At 38.9% G+C, this 14,709-nt stretch overlaps 1 non-coding gene across 1 annotated transcript; it reads left to right on the top strand.

The window, feature by feature from the left end:
- The first annotated feature begins 314 nt into the window (after positions 1 to 314).
- On the top strand, positions 315 to 466 carry LOC148033693 (U4 spliceosomal RNA). The gene has a single exon (XR_015691531.1). It is a non-coding gene; the product is annotated as a U4 spliceosomal RNA (small nuclear RNA).
- The last annotated feature ends 14,243 nt before the right edge of the window (positions 467 to 14,709 follow it).

The following is a 14,709-nucleotide window of genomic DNA, read 5'->3' on the forward strand; positions in this document are numbered from 1 at the left end:
ATCTCACTAGAATTAAAAATAGTGAAGATAAATGTGAATAACTAGTATATTCGACTTTTAACACGATGTCAGCGAGCGTAGGGTCAGGAGTGAACGAGGAGGAAACGAACGCTGCGTTTCTTTGGACCAATTGAAATATTTATTGTATGTGCAAAAATAGAAGAAATAAAAGGCTGTAGCCACACCTAAGGCGGTAAAAACGAAAAGACGACAGAGTTGGGGAGGGTAGCGAAATCCCAGATCCCGTAAGCCAAATCAGACGTCGAGGCGATTCAAGGTGCCTATAAAATCTGAGGACCAGCATTCGCTGCTTCATCTTTGCGCTTGGGGCAATGACGCAGTTAGTGAGGGTATACCGAGACGCGTCAATTGCTGGTTGAAAACTATTTCCAAACCCCCTCCACGTCAGTCCCTTCACTGGGACCGTGGAGAATTTTTGGAAGGCTTGGCTTTTCGAGGCTAAAGCCATACAATCTTCAATTTCAAATTGGACTCGCTTCATTCCTTTCTACCTCGCCGCTAATCAGCTCGTCTGTAACAAAGTCGCTGACTTGCTGTGTTCCTGGCCCTCGATTGAACTCTCAAAATTGAAATCGTAGATCAAATTGAAATTGACTTAACATGTAGTCAAAAAGAGAAAATGGAGATTGCTCCTTCGAGTGATTTTAGATCTACCACAACCAACGTTACTTAGCCAATGTACCTACAGCATTCTCAAGAATGTTGCTACACTTACAATGGCTCTCTCACTTAAAGAAAGAAATATTATGTAGTAAGTTCCATATTCAATTTTCATTCAATGTAAAGATGCTCTCTCTCTCTCTCTCTCTCTCTCTCTCTCTCTCTCACATTCACTTCTTCTCTTGAGAAATGCTAATGATTAATCTTAGTATTCATTGTAATAAACAATGCAATAACAGTTAGTTGGTAAGTTTAAAAGTTAGTTAGTCAATTAATAAGTTAGTAAAGTTATTAACTAAGGGAAAAATTGACTAATATTAATAGCTAATAATTTTCATTCAATTAAAAATATATTTCAAAAAATTGAGTTATAAATTTAACATTTTTCTCGGATTGATAAGGATCGTAGCCACCCTTCACGAAAAGTACAATGTGAACGGGACTTATGAGCCATATTAATCACTAGTATTAATGTTATTAGATTCTTAGGGGAAAAAAAACTATTATATTTTAGATATTATCTTAAAAAGATAGAACTAAAGGTCATTTAAAAGAAAAGACAAGTGACGTTTTAGTTAGTTTTGGAGATTTTATAAAAAGAGAAATAAAGAAAAGTGACTGGCAAAATCGCATGCGCCGCGATCGCAGTCTGCAGGCAATAGACAACACTTTGAACAAAGAAAATAAGGAGTGAACTAAGAGCTTTCTAACCAAGTGTCTTGGGGTTTTACCCCCCCTTTTGGAGTCAATGCAACCAGCAGATTTATGATCTAAGCATTAGATCACTGAGTCTTCTAAGAGCCCGTCCACTCTTGTTCTCAGACTTATCCTCTCCTCTCTAATTCATTATAAATATGAGGCATGGGGAGGCACAAGGGAGCATAAGGAGACCCCAAAAGGTTGCGAGAGAGAGGGAGAGAGAGAGTATACCCCTCCAAGAGATTGTGAGAGAGAGCTTGAGAGAGAGAGAGAGAGAGAGAGAGAGAGAAGAGTTACCCCGAGAGGCTGCACAATTTCCCTCTATCTCGATCCTCGATTTAACCATCTTCTCTTTTGCTCTCCCATCTCGAATCTATTCCACCTTCTTAATCTCTTGAGTCTACTTGCGGATGATGGCCTCCAAGCGAAGAATGTCGCGTACGAATGACAATCCTACAACAAGCAAACAGAGCTTCGGGTGAAGGCATCACTATCAATCCAATTGCGATATCGGTCGTAAGTAATGTATTTTCAAATTGATAGATGCTTGTTTTAATGCTCACAAGAGATGCATTAGGCTCCGTACCTTGTGGTGCTAGAATAGGTCATTGAAAAGGATAAATCGCATCTCAAATATTCAAAGATGAAGTTTGTGAAGTGCTTGTATCAAAGGGAGTTAAATTGCACCTAGTTGCTATGTAATGAATCCATACATAGCATAAGCAACATATGGGACACTAAAGTATTGAGCATCGATGAGTCTTTGATTAATCTTTACCGAGGATAATATTTTTTAAAGTTTGCAAATACATATACACGGTACATACATGGGCAAGATTATGTAAACTTTACATCTATGACATGTGACTCCTTGCCTTAGGAGAAAGGAAGATAAAGCTAAGAAAAAATGTTGCATGGTAGAAAAATGCTAAAAGATAATTGTCACTTAGAGAAGGGGCATCAATGCTCTTGCTAGATTGATTAATTTGCATTGGAATGATAGGACTTACGTCATGTATAGTATTGGAACCTTTAGCATATACCTTAGGCTAAAGGAGGGAATATTAAGTAAATTATATCCTTTGGCCCCAAGGGGGAGAGTGAATATGCGATGGAATTATTGTTGCGTCTACTATTGTATTGTTTGGGAAAAATACAATTGAGTTTGTTGGTTGATTGAGAAACATCCTAAATGTTTTTCTTTCAATCAAGGGATTGTTGCATTGCGATTTGGATAAATATTCCAAGTCTTGTGTTGATGGCAAATGCATGACAGGGGTCTGTAATGACAATTTGCCATGGGAATAAAGGAATGTTTTTCTAGAATATGATATTAGGGCTGATTGCTTTGATTGTGCTTGAATTTTAATTGGATTAATTAAGGAATGATATTTTGCACGCGTGGATCATCTCCAAGATCACATCGCGGATTATCCCAAGAGGGCACTGCTCGATTCACAGGCCGATAGTCGAGTGGTGAAAATGTCAACCACAAAAATGGCATCTCACTCCTAGACTGCTTGTGGGTCAGGTGGAGCTCTGGACAACCCTTGCCTGTCCAAAATGGAGTTGGAGATCCCCGTGAGCCCAATGTCTGGGACGTTGGAAGATCCTATTCTAGATAAAGGATGGAAATTTTGATCCCATGAGATTTGGACCGGGTACTTCTGTTGGACATAAGGGATACATAATTCTCCTGTATGTGCAGGACAAAGATTAACTTAAAGATAAGTTAAGGAACTTGTTTGATAAAAGAACTGCTTGTTTTGTTTTTGTGTATGTATCGTAAATTACGTGAACGAACTCTGTGCCCTAAAAGCCTTAATTAATGAAGATTTTAAATGTCGCACATAAATGTGGTAGGACCTAATTAGACAACTAAAGCTATTAAGGGAAGCGGGTGGACGGAATCCCCTGACGGGTCCGTCCCATGGCTGGGTGGTCCCAGAGAATTGGGAGGCTTCTCACAAGGATTTACCATCGGATGACTTTAGGTATTGTTAAGTTAGAACCCGATTCATGCAGTTTTAGGGGACCGAAATGGGACTATGACCTGTGGGCAGAGAGGTTGAGCGGTGCATCCCTCTCGTTTCCCATTCTCTATGAACCAAGTGCAGCATAAATCTGCTTCGACTCTATTGTTCTTACTCAATGTGGGTCATCTGGAGCTCAACACTAGCTACTTCCTAGAGACTTGGCTGATAGGAAAGAAACCTTGACTTCAGGTCAATCCTAAGTGGGAACGATCGGATACTTCCGCTTCGGGGCAGACTTCGGAAGACCTAGATCACAAACCCTATGACATTCCTTGCGAGTGCCAAGTGGCGCCTTTTAGACTCCCCTCCCGATGAGCTACTAAGACGTGTCCCACAAGTGCTTAAGCGGACACGTTACATTCACATACTTGAATTGCGATATGTTTTATTGTATGCTTCTAAGCATTACACATTTTATTGTATGGTTCTAAGATTAGGCATTATTATTATTTTTTAGCCGAAGATATTCAAGATATTGTGCAATTTTTTGAATATTGACTAGATATTAGGGAGAAGAAAGTAGTTCACAAAAAGAGAGAAAAGCATGGATATGATATGTTATTGGTGATGTCCATTTGCAATTTGGTTCGGATTGTATGTTTAGTCTTCATGATGTCCGTTATGTTCTGGCTCTCATAAAAAGCCTTATCTTTGCTACACTTTGGATGATGCATGTTATATAATTTTCTTTGGTGATTCCTCATGGAAGATTATCCATGGGAATCTTGTCATTATACATGGTGCTAAGTCGAATACTCTCTACCCCTTGCTTGTATTTGGTCAGTTGAGCATATTTTGGCAATGGATGCAATTCCACATGTATCTCTATGGCATCGTCGCCTTGGGCACATGTCCTTCAAAGCAATGAGAATGTTTACCCGTTTGAAGTATCTTTTTCTGCTTGACTATAAATGTTTTGAGTTTTATTATCATTATTTATATGGTAGGCAGACAGATAACACACATAAAAAGTCTGGTATGACATGCATGGGTGAGCCATTGGCTCTTGTTCATTCGGATGTATGTGGTCCCATACCCTTCCAGTGATTAAGTGGCATGAAGTATTTTGTTACTTTCATTGATGACTATATGCATAAGGTTTGGGCATATCCTATTAAGTAGAAATAGGAAGTCTTGGCTACATTTCAATGCTAACTTGGTTTGGTTAAGAACTAGTCTGGGTATAGGCTGAAACACCTAAGGTCAGATAATGGGGGTGAGTATGTCTCTAGATCCTTTGAGCATTTTTGTGATGAGAGAGGTATTAAGCATCAATTGATCACCTTGTACACTCCACCCCAAAATGGTATGGGTGAGTGCATGAATAGAACAATTCAGGAGTAAGTTCATAGTATGCTTAGCCAGGCCGGATTGCCACAACATTTTTGGGCTAAGGCAATTACTACTACCACACGCTTGATAAATCGGTCCCCATGTACTACTCTTGACTATTAGGTTGTAGAGGAGGTATTATCTCGAAAACCTTCCTCATATGCTCATTTGTGTATCTTTGGTTATGAGGCTTGCTACCATGTTCCCAAGGACAAACGCAATAAGCATTATCCTAAGTCTAGGAAATGTATCTTTCTTCGTTACGGAGATGTAGGTGAGATGGGTTATCACCTATGGGATCCACAGACTTGAAAGGTTATCCACAAACTTGAAAGGTTATCCACAGCCATGATGTTATTTTCCACATGAGGAGAAAATGCATAAGCATCTTGAGCCTATTGTTGAGGTATGCAAGGTGATATTTCAAGAGAAGCCTCCTACTAATGTACAACCAGCTAGACAGCTTGCAGCACTGGCTGATACTCCGGTGGCCCAGGTCCCTAATGCTCCACACAAATGTTATGGTGATAGATATGCTGGTGAGCCTTTTACCCATGATGAGACTATGCACATAGGTAATAGTCAACCTTGGGAGAGAGCCATGCAATCAAAGTATGACTCATTGTAGAAAAATCATACATAGGACTTGGTTCATTTGCCTAGTGGCAAGTGTGGTTTGCTATGCAAGTGGGTCTACAAGTTGAAAAGTACCCTTCGACACCCCAAGACTGGATACAAGGCCAAGTTGATTGCTAAGGGCTTCAAGTAGGAAACATGGTGTGGACTTTGATAAAGTATTTTCTCTTGTTGTGAAGATGACTATCCTATGCTTGGTACTGACTTTCGTTGCTCAACTTGAATTGAATCTTTATCAAATGGATGTCAATACAACTTTTCTTCATGGGGACTTGCATGATGAGATTTACGTGGAGTAGCCTAAGGGCTTTGCAACCCCTGGCAGGGAACACCTAGTGTGTAGATTGCAAAAGAGTCTTCATGGCCTTAAATGCAGGTACCTAGGAAGCAGTATCACAAGTTTGATGCCTTTATGCATTCATAGGGATATTCTTGCAATGATATGGATCTGTGTTTATACATGAAGAAGATTCGTGATGTTAGAATTATGATTTTAATCCCCTATATAGATGATATGTTGATTGATGGGAGTGCTCATTGGATGCTTTGAAAGGTCTGCTCAAGAAGAGCTTTGAGATGAAGGACATAGGATAGGTCTCACACATTCTTGGGATGCGCATTATGCATGATCTCTCTAAAGGGCTCCTCTACTTGTCACAAAAGGAGTATATCCAAAAGGTCCTTGAGCACTTTCATCTATAGGATGTTAAGCCTGAAGATTACCCTCAAAGAGAAAAACACCACTAAAGAGAAGTGCAAGAAGGCAATGAATATGCACTTTGAAAAAGACACAAGAGAATCATGCTAGAAGAAGAAGTATAAGTGGTGAGGCAATCGAGAGAAAAATTGAGCTTGGTGTGCAAGGAATTCAATGCTACCATCAAGGAGTTCCAAGGAATCATAAAGTGAAGGATGAGATAGAGCTACTATAATAGAATAACAAGAATTTCATCAACAAGCATGGCATGAACATGCCTCTTGTGCTCCATGAGAGGGATAAACCTACTTTATTGTGCTCCATGAGAGGAATGAGCTTGGCATGAACACACCTCTTGTGCTCCATAAGAGGGATCTTTTGAAGGAGCAAGTGTTGGTTTTGGACAAAGCCATGTCCCTTCAATAACAAAGCTTAACCATAAAAGTGATGGCAAATCCAATCAAGGATGAGGATATTGAGAGCTTAAAGTTGTAAACGGCCCATGTAGCTCTCATTCATGACTTTCAAACTACATTATCAAGAGGAGTATAAGTTTGCTAAGGAAAAGTACATAGAGCATTTCAAGAGTGTAGGCTTTAGTTATTGAGGACATAGGAGGCTAGGATTCATAATACTAGTAGAATATGCAAGTGTAGTCTCTCTACCACCCATCTATGATGACACATGGGGGACTAAAAAATCCATAGGTCCAATCATTGAAGAATTGACCCTCATCACTACTATATCCAAGTGCCTAAAAAGCTACAAGAATCAAGCGAGACTTCATGAATCATAGCACAATTACCTCTTCAAGCTAATCCAAAAAAGATGGAAATATCATGAAGAGATTCAAGAGCAAGCCATGGTAGGATGAGAAATTAATGTGGAGAGAGAGAGAGAGAGAGAGAGAGAGAGAGTAAGCACACAAAGTTTTTAGTGGGTATTCAATTTCCTTTATCCTTCATTATATTCACTTACATACAATTATATCATATGTACTAGTACATGGGCTACCTAGCCAACCTTTGGCCATTGGTCTTCAACCCAACAAACTCCCATTTAAAAGCCCATGCAACTTTGAGAACCAATAGTGAAGATGCTATCAAATGCCCATTAGCAATTTGCAGTGTGTACTTGGAAGATAAACTCTTTGTGAGAAGATTGGTAGGTTCAGCATCAATATGAATCTTAACAAGCTCAACCTACATGTCCTTAAGACCTCTTGGTGAAGTGATAGTTCTTTGCCTTTGCATGAAAGATAGGATTTCATGCCAATGAGAAGGCACTCTAACTATCACAATGTAGAATGGACACCCCTTCTATAATCACTATATCTCCCAGAGATAACCGTATAGCTTGATTAGATGCCTTAGTGGTTGTAACATATTCGATTTCGGTGGTAGACAAGGTCACACATGGTTGCAATCACTGCACCACCTTTTATTTGAAAACAAATAATGTTGTAGACTTCCTAGAGTCTACATTCCCTTCAAAATGAGCATTTATATACCCAAACACAAGCATGTCCCTTCTTCCAAAGCAAATTTGCACAACTCTAGTCCCATTCAAGTATCTCATGATGACACTATTTTCCCAATGCTTCTTACCAATATTTGACACAAACTTGCTAACCATTTCCACTACATAAGCAATGTTTGGACATGTGGCAACCATAGCATGCATCAAGCGACCACCTGTAGATGCATAATGTACCTTGACCATTTTAGCCCTCTCCTCACTAACAACTTACGGATATCCTATTGGCTAAGTTTCAAATATGGAGGCAATGGACCATTGATAACCTTCCCTATCTCCATATTTAAATGCTTGAGTACGTTCCAGGTGTACTTTTTTTTAGACAAATAGAGAGGTTTATTAATTTTGTTCCTCATAATTAGCATGCCAATGTGACCTATATTCCCTATGTCCTTCATGTCAAAAGTTACATGTAATCTTTTTTCCAACAGATCCACAAGCATGTCTTCCCAACAATAAGCATGTCATCCACATAAAGGACCACGATCATAAGTCTACCATGTATATCCTTTCATGTGTATAAGACATAATTAGTCTCACTCTTAGTTTATCCTTCAAACCTCATAAAAGTATCAAACTTGTGATACCATTCCCTAGGAGCTTACTTCAATCCACATAAGCTCTTATGGAGTTTATATACCAATTCTTCTTTGCCTTTCACAATAAAGCCCTCTAATTATTGTATATAAATATCCTCGTGCAAATCTCCATGCAAGAAAGCTATCTTGACATCCATCTATATAAGCTTCATATCCTCATTGGCAACCAAATCAAGCACTGTGCAAAGAGTAGTAATTTTGACTAATGGTGATTGGATCTCATCAAAGTCAATACCCTTCTTGTGCTTAAACCCTAAGGCTACCAATCTTGCCTTATACTTAGGCAATGCATCAAAAGGAGACTTTTTCATCCTACAAACCCATTTGCATGGTAATGCACACTTTGCCTTAGGGAATGAGACCAACTCTTAGGGGAAATTCTTATTTAAAGAGTTAATCTCTAACTATATAGCCTTCTTCCACTTATGACTGTCATCATCAGTCATACCATCAACATAACATGAAGGTTCTCTACAATCTATAACCATGACATAATCAAGAGATAGAGTGTCTCTCTCCAATGGTCTAGAGACTCTCATAAATCATCTCATTTCTTGCTCAACCTAAGCGTTTCAATATCTCAACTAATTTTCATGTTGTATGTGAGAATGCTTACCTACATGTGGCACTCCAACCTGAACATTTCCTAGTTGGTTGGCCATGCATAATGTAAAATAGGTCATACATGCTACTCATATGGTAGTTGTCGATTCTCTTGAAACACCACCCTATGTTTATATGGGTGAGAATTTAATAAGCTACAAAGATAGTATCAACTACATAATTAAGTAGACAAATATAGCTAGAACCCAAGTGCCACAATAATGGTCAAACAATGGCAAGTGCAATGCCTAAATAGCCCAATTTTGACACCAAAATGGTGTCCAAGAACTCCTCAATACATACTAATTTTGTGTAATTTTTTGGTAATTTTCTAAGCTTAAACTAGCCCTCGAAAAGTTGCGTAAAAAGAACTTTTCACATATTCTAAGGCAAGCAATTTTCTTCCTACAATATGAGCAATAAATTAATGGACCAATTTTTGGAAGCAATCTATTTAGGTCTTCACAATGTAAAAGTAGTTTCTACAAGTGTCTCCTCGTTTGAATCCGGATAGAAATCACGAATGTTGTAATATGTGATGAGCCTTGAATCTTCATGCTCCTCGCTTCAACCATGAACTCTCACATGTGCAACTTTGATACTAGCTTAGAGGAAGTGATGGTGGGATGTCAAGTTAATACAATGAGAGAGAGAGAGAGAGAGAGAGAGAGAGAGAGAGAGAGAGAGAGAGAGAGAGAGAGAGAGAGAGAGAGAGAGAGAGAGAGAGAGAGAGAGAGAGAGAGAGAGAGAGAGAGAGAGAGAGAGCATGCAAGATTTTAGTGGGTAATTGGTTTTTCGTATCTTTCATTATCTTCACTTATATATGATTGTACCATGTATAGTATAAGGGATACCCACCTAGATTTTGGCCATTGGCCTTTACCAAGAGCTTCACCAAGAGCTTGAAGCCACTGTATGGAGGTATACACAATTGGATGAGAGCTTCAAAGCTACACAAAGGCCACATTTGGATATATAACACACCAAAACCATGTTTGAGGCTTGACTACTCTCACAAGGTAAGAATTCTATCTTGTCTTCCTTCCTCTCTTCTTCTTGTGTGTTTTCTTTGTGTCCTTGGGCATGGGAGAAAGAGAGCATAACATAGATAGAGAAAGTCCAAATCAAAATTTATTTTGTGAGAGATGAAATGGACTATAAGACATATCATCTATTTCTCTCTACTATCTTAACACATGTAGTCTAAGACCATTAAAATTTATTAAATTATATCATTTCTTGAATCTTTTAGAACTTAGATCATGTTCTAGTTATTTTCTCATGGAGACTATTGGTGACAAAAGCTAAAACGTGTTAACAGGGACCAATAAACTTTCAAAGCAAACTAATTAAAAAATATAGTCTTGCCCTAAAAGAAAAGCAATCAACATGGCTTTGTATGCCAATCTTGCCCTCCAAAAGGATATAGTGCCACTATTTGGGAGAGCGTGAAGAATAGGTCAAAGAGAATGATAACTTAAGATTGCATGTGCTTTTATGGAAGAGTGATGAGTCAAGACATCTTTTGTAGCCTTTATCATGGTGGAAAAATCGGCATCATGGTAGCCAGAGAATAAGTTTTTGTGCACATGATGATAGCTTAAGATTGCATGTGCTTTATGGAAGAGTGACGAGTCGTCATCTTTTGTAGCCTTTATCATGGTGGACAAATTGGCATCATGGTAGCTAGAGAATAAGTTTTTGTGCACATGATGGAGTATGGATTAGCTTTCCTTTATACATTTCATTTGAGGTAAGAACATTAGAACTACTCTTATATAGTTAGCTTGTATTAAAAGTCTTGAAATTGATAGTCAATATTGTTAAGATGGAAACAAATATGCAAGGATAGAAAAAATGCATGGAAGAACTTACTTGCTTGATGATGTTAAGGATAGTGTTTCTATGAACAGAAAAGCCATGAACAACTAGATCACTTAGGTTTATTATTGTCAAGTGAGTGAAGCTACACAAGTGCCATGCAATATGTGTGGTAGAGAGTTTGCACAATTTTCAATGAAATCTATCCCCTCCTCTCCTTTGGTTGGGATTGACCAATACTTACAATATCAACATTCCTTGCTTAATGTCATTCTTGTTCTACAAGTGTAGGTGTAAAGCTATAGGAGTGCTATATCATTTGTGTAGTGTAGAGTGCTAAACAATATTATGATGAAAAGTTGGCACAATTCTTTTTTATATCTACAAAGACATGATGCATATCCTCCCTTGGACCAAGTAGAAAGAAATTCATGTCATCTCATCCATGCACCAAATTGGTGATGCACAACATGGTTTATGCCATTCCACTCTAATTCATGTGGTATAGAACCTATTATGGCTTCTTTGCTATGCTTCTTGACAATGTATTTCTTATTGGAGTTGGAAATTCTCCCTTTAGTAGCAACTTATGCTTGCAATAATCCACAGTGATTTGTAAACCATCCCATCCCTTAGCTTAATACTTATTCCTAGTGAGTTTCATCTCTCTCTTTTGGTGCCAACAATAGCAAGTCTCTCAAACCCTAGCTCAGGACTATTAATGCTAGCAACATACCCCCTTAGAGAGGCTACTAGTAGCTTATCCCATGGCAACATGAGGGACATAGAATCGCTAGAAGAGCATTTTCCTTTATGATGCTAGAATGATGTTAAGGACTCTTCCTTTTCATTATTCTCTCCATGTCACCCGCTACCGCAGTTAATACGACAGCTCCTATCGCCTCCACGGTTGTAGTTGCTCAGAATTATAACAACCGCGCAAGACTGTGACGTTAAGCGCATCTCTATGACCAATCGAGCAGCCATGGATGTCTCTCTTGAACAATTCTCACGCAACTGCAACCTACAGCCCTTTCAGGCTATGGTGAGGCTCCAGCGTTGCAGACACTACCCGAGCAGTGTCTGCAACACTCGGGCCACAAGCAGCATCAATAAAATGTGATGCCTATACTTCTTGATGTCGATCCGGTGTTGATGTGTGTAGTGTATGCATCTAGTTTTGTTGCTAATTGTGTTGGGTGGAATACAAAGAGATTAAGGTGATATCATCTGTCATATCGTTGTGGCGTGAGGTAGTGCAATCCAATGATGTGATGCTATCAAGGTTAGGTTATAGCCAATGATGTATACAATAGTTAGTCCAATCATGTGAGGTTGTCAGGGTTAGATTGTATCCACGATTGTTATTTACCAATTCTACTTCCATGTACGGGTTCATCCAACACCACTAAAGGACCAATCAACAAGATGCACAAGCTCAACTCAGAGATAAGCACCTGCTGTAAAGCAAGTATACATTCCTTCAAAAGTAGTTTTTAAAGAGGGTATTGTATCCACGATTGTTATTTACCAATTCTACTTCCATGTACGGGTTCATCCAACACCACTAAAGGACCAACCAACAAGATGCACAAGGCACAACTCAGAGATAAGCACCTGTTGTAAAGCAAGTATAGATTCCTTCAAAAGTAGTTTTTAAAGAGGGTCTTATATTGCCCTACTCAGAAGTGTATGCACTAAGTCGTGATTGTCTCGGTGTTATTGACTTGCTGCCCAAATAGCATTGATAATCATTTGATATTCATTTGTGTTTCAACAGCCAAGGAGATCTTGAAGCTCTCTCTAGAAGAATTTCTTGGCATAAGTTTCCATTGATCAAACGACAAGACTTCCACGTGATTTTTAACACCAAGAACATCACGTTCACCTTACAGTAGTAATTGTTGCAGCGTGATCCATAGAACAGCATGCAACACATTGGAAATAAGGGACGACACAATCCTCATATTTCTTATCAACTACAGAGATTTGTCACCTCTCCACCATACTTTTTGGATTGTTATGTAGCACCAAGGGACATGGCCATTTGGGAGTGTGTTCCTATCACCTGTCTTTAACTAGTTGCATCCAAGACTAGTCAATTGCCTCAAATATATGTATCATGGCCTTAGGTTTTTCAATAATGTTGATGCATTGCAATTGGTGTGTGTCTCAATGACTCTACCTTTGTTATTGCTTTGGGCAATTACTTGCGAGCTCAGCCCAAAGAATTCATGTGGTCTCCATTGCAATCCGAAGCATTATATCCATGGTCAACCTCTCCTAATTTATTGTAGGGTGCTCGTCAGAAGGAATGCGTGCATTGAACATTGGGGGAGGGCACATTCCCATGTTTTTCTCCATCAAACATCAATATATTGTATGGCACACATGTAGATGTCCACAATAACACTCTGACCAATACACTGTGCTGATATTGTAAGGTTGCACTTCATGTGATTGCATTGACACAGATTGGTTGTGGCGAGGCTAACTAAAGTTGGTGGTTTCAGCTCTCTGAGAAAGTAGGATTCAGTAAAGTTTTTCCAAGACACATTTTTCCTACGATTATAAAACATCCAAAAACCACTTTACACAATGTTGCAACGGTTATAAAACATCCAAGATACACTTTAGACAATGTTGCTTATGTTCAGTCCTCGATTACAATGTGAAGAAATGATCACATTGTGAGTTTTGAAAGCGTTGCTTCATTTTCATGTTTTGAAACAGCGCAATAAAAATGGTTGTGAGACTAGGGGGGACCAAAATCACACCTTTCTACTCCATTTCAGCGAACCTAGAAACCTCTCCAGGAAGTGACTTTGCATCCCCAATCTAATGAGAACAAAAGAAACAGGGCTGACCAAGCAAAACATGTTTATGTCTTGCAACAATTGATTATAAACAAGGTTGCATATTCTTCTGCAGTGAATGCTTTCGAACCTCTACTTTTTCCTGTGCGACTGAGACAAGAAATAGGCAGCTGGTGTGGTGATCGCATTACACAACACAGATTTTGCTGTTCTTGTGGAAAGACATGACATATTTTCAGGTCCAATTTCGTAGTACCTGCTAGGAGCTTATGGATGATGTTCTGTTCCATCGAACATCAACATCGACTCCGGATCTGGACAGCCTTGTACATGCTTGTTTTTTACTCCTTTAGTTTCTTTTCTTATACATTGTTGCAGTGCCCCTTGCATTCTTTGCCTCGCTAGTTTGGAGGCAAGCCTGCTATTTTACTTCTCATTTCCCAAAAATGCAACAACACCAGTTTCTGAGCACTTGCAAGGCAAGAGAAGCCTAAGTTTGGAGTAGATGATCAAGTTTTACTAGAGTGATTAATATAACAGAGCAGAGACCATTTAGACCTAATCACAACAGAAATATAGGGCACTTTCCTTTATTACCTAAGTAGTGTGTAATGAGTGGTGAATGTGGTTTACTGGGTCAAAGAAAGTTCCACTTCTATCCCATATCAGATTGATGCAGAGATGGTGTTCTGTGTAACTGCAATCAATGCACAATACATGGACTTGTCTCTTGTTTTAAGATGCCAACATTGGCTTGTGTCAATGCGATGAAATGTATAAGGGATCTGCATGGGTAAGTGCCATGAACACTCTCTCATTGCCCATTAGTGTTCATTCAAGGGGCTTGTATCAAGTAATGCTCCCATGTACCCTAGTTTGACGATAATCCTATCCACTGGTTATTTTGCAAACTACATCAACACACCTCTCTCTAATTATTTTCATAACTATAAAGATCACTACATTTTTCCAGACTTATTACATTCATACAACCCTTCACTACTAATCACAGTCCCATGTACACACCTCTCTCTAATTATTTTCATAACTATAAAGATCACTAGATTTTGCCATACATTACATTCATACAACCCCTCACTACTAATCACAGTTAGTTATCTTCCTTTCAAAGGGAAGAGGAGCACAACAAAAAAAATCATGTTCCATTTAGAGGCTTCTCCTGCACTAATTTAAGGAAACGCTCTTTGTAAGCACTGTGGCCAGAGAGAGAGAGAGAGAGAGAACAGCTCACA

This window comes from Lygodium microphyllum, chromosome 7, assembly GCF_053477565.2.
Source record: "Lygodium microphyllum isolate KBCC chromosome 7, Lygodium_microphyllum_v1.1.10, whole genome shotgun sequence".
Lineage (NCBI taxonomy): Eukaryota > Viridiplantae > Streptophyta > Polypodiopsida > Schizaeales > Lygodiaceae > Lygodium > Lygodium microphyllum.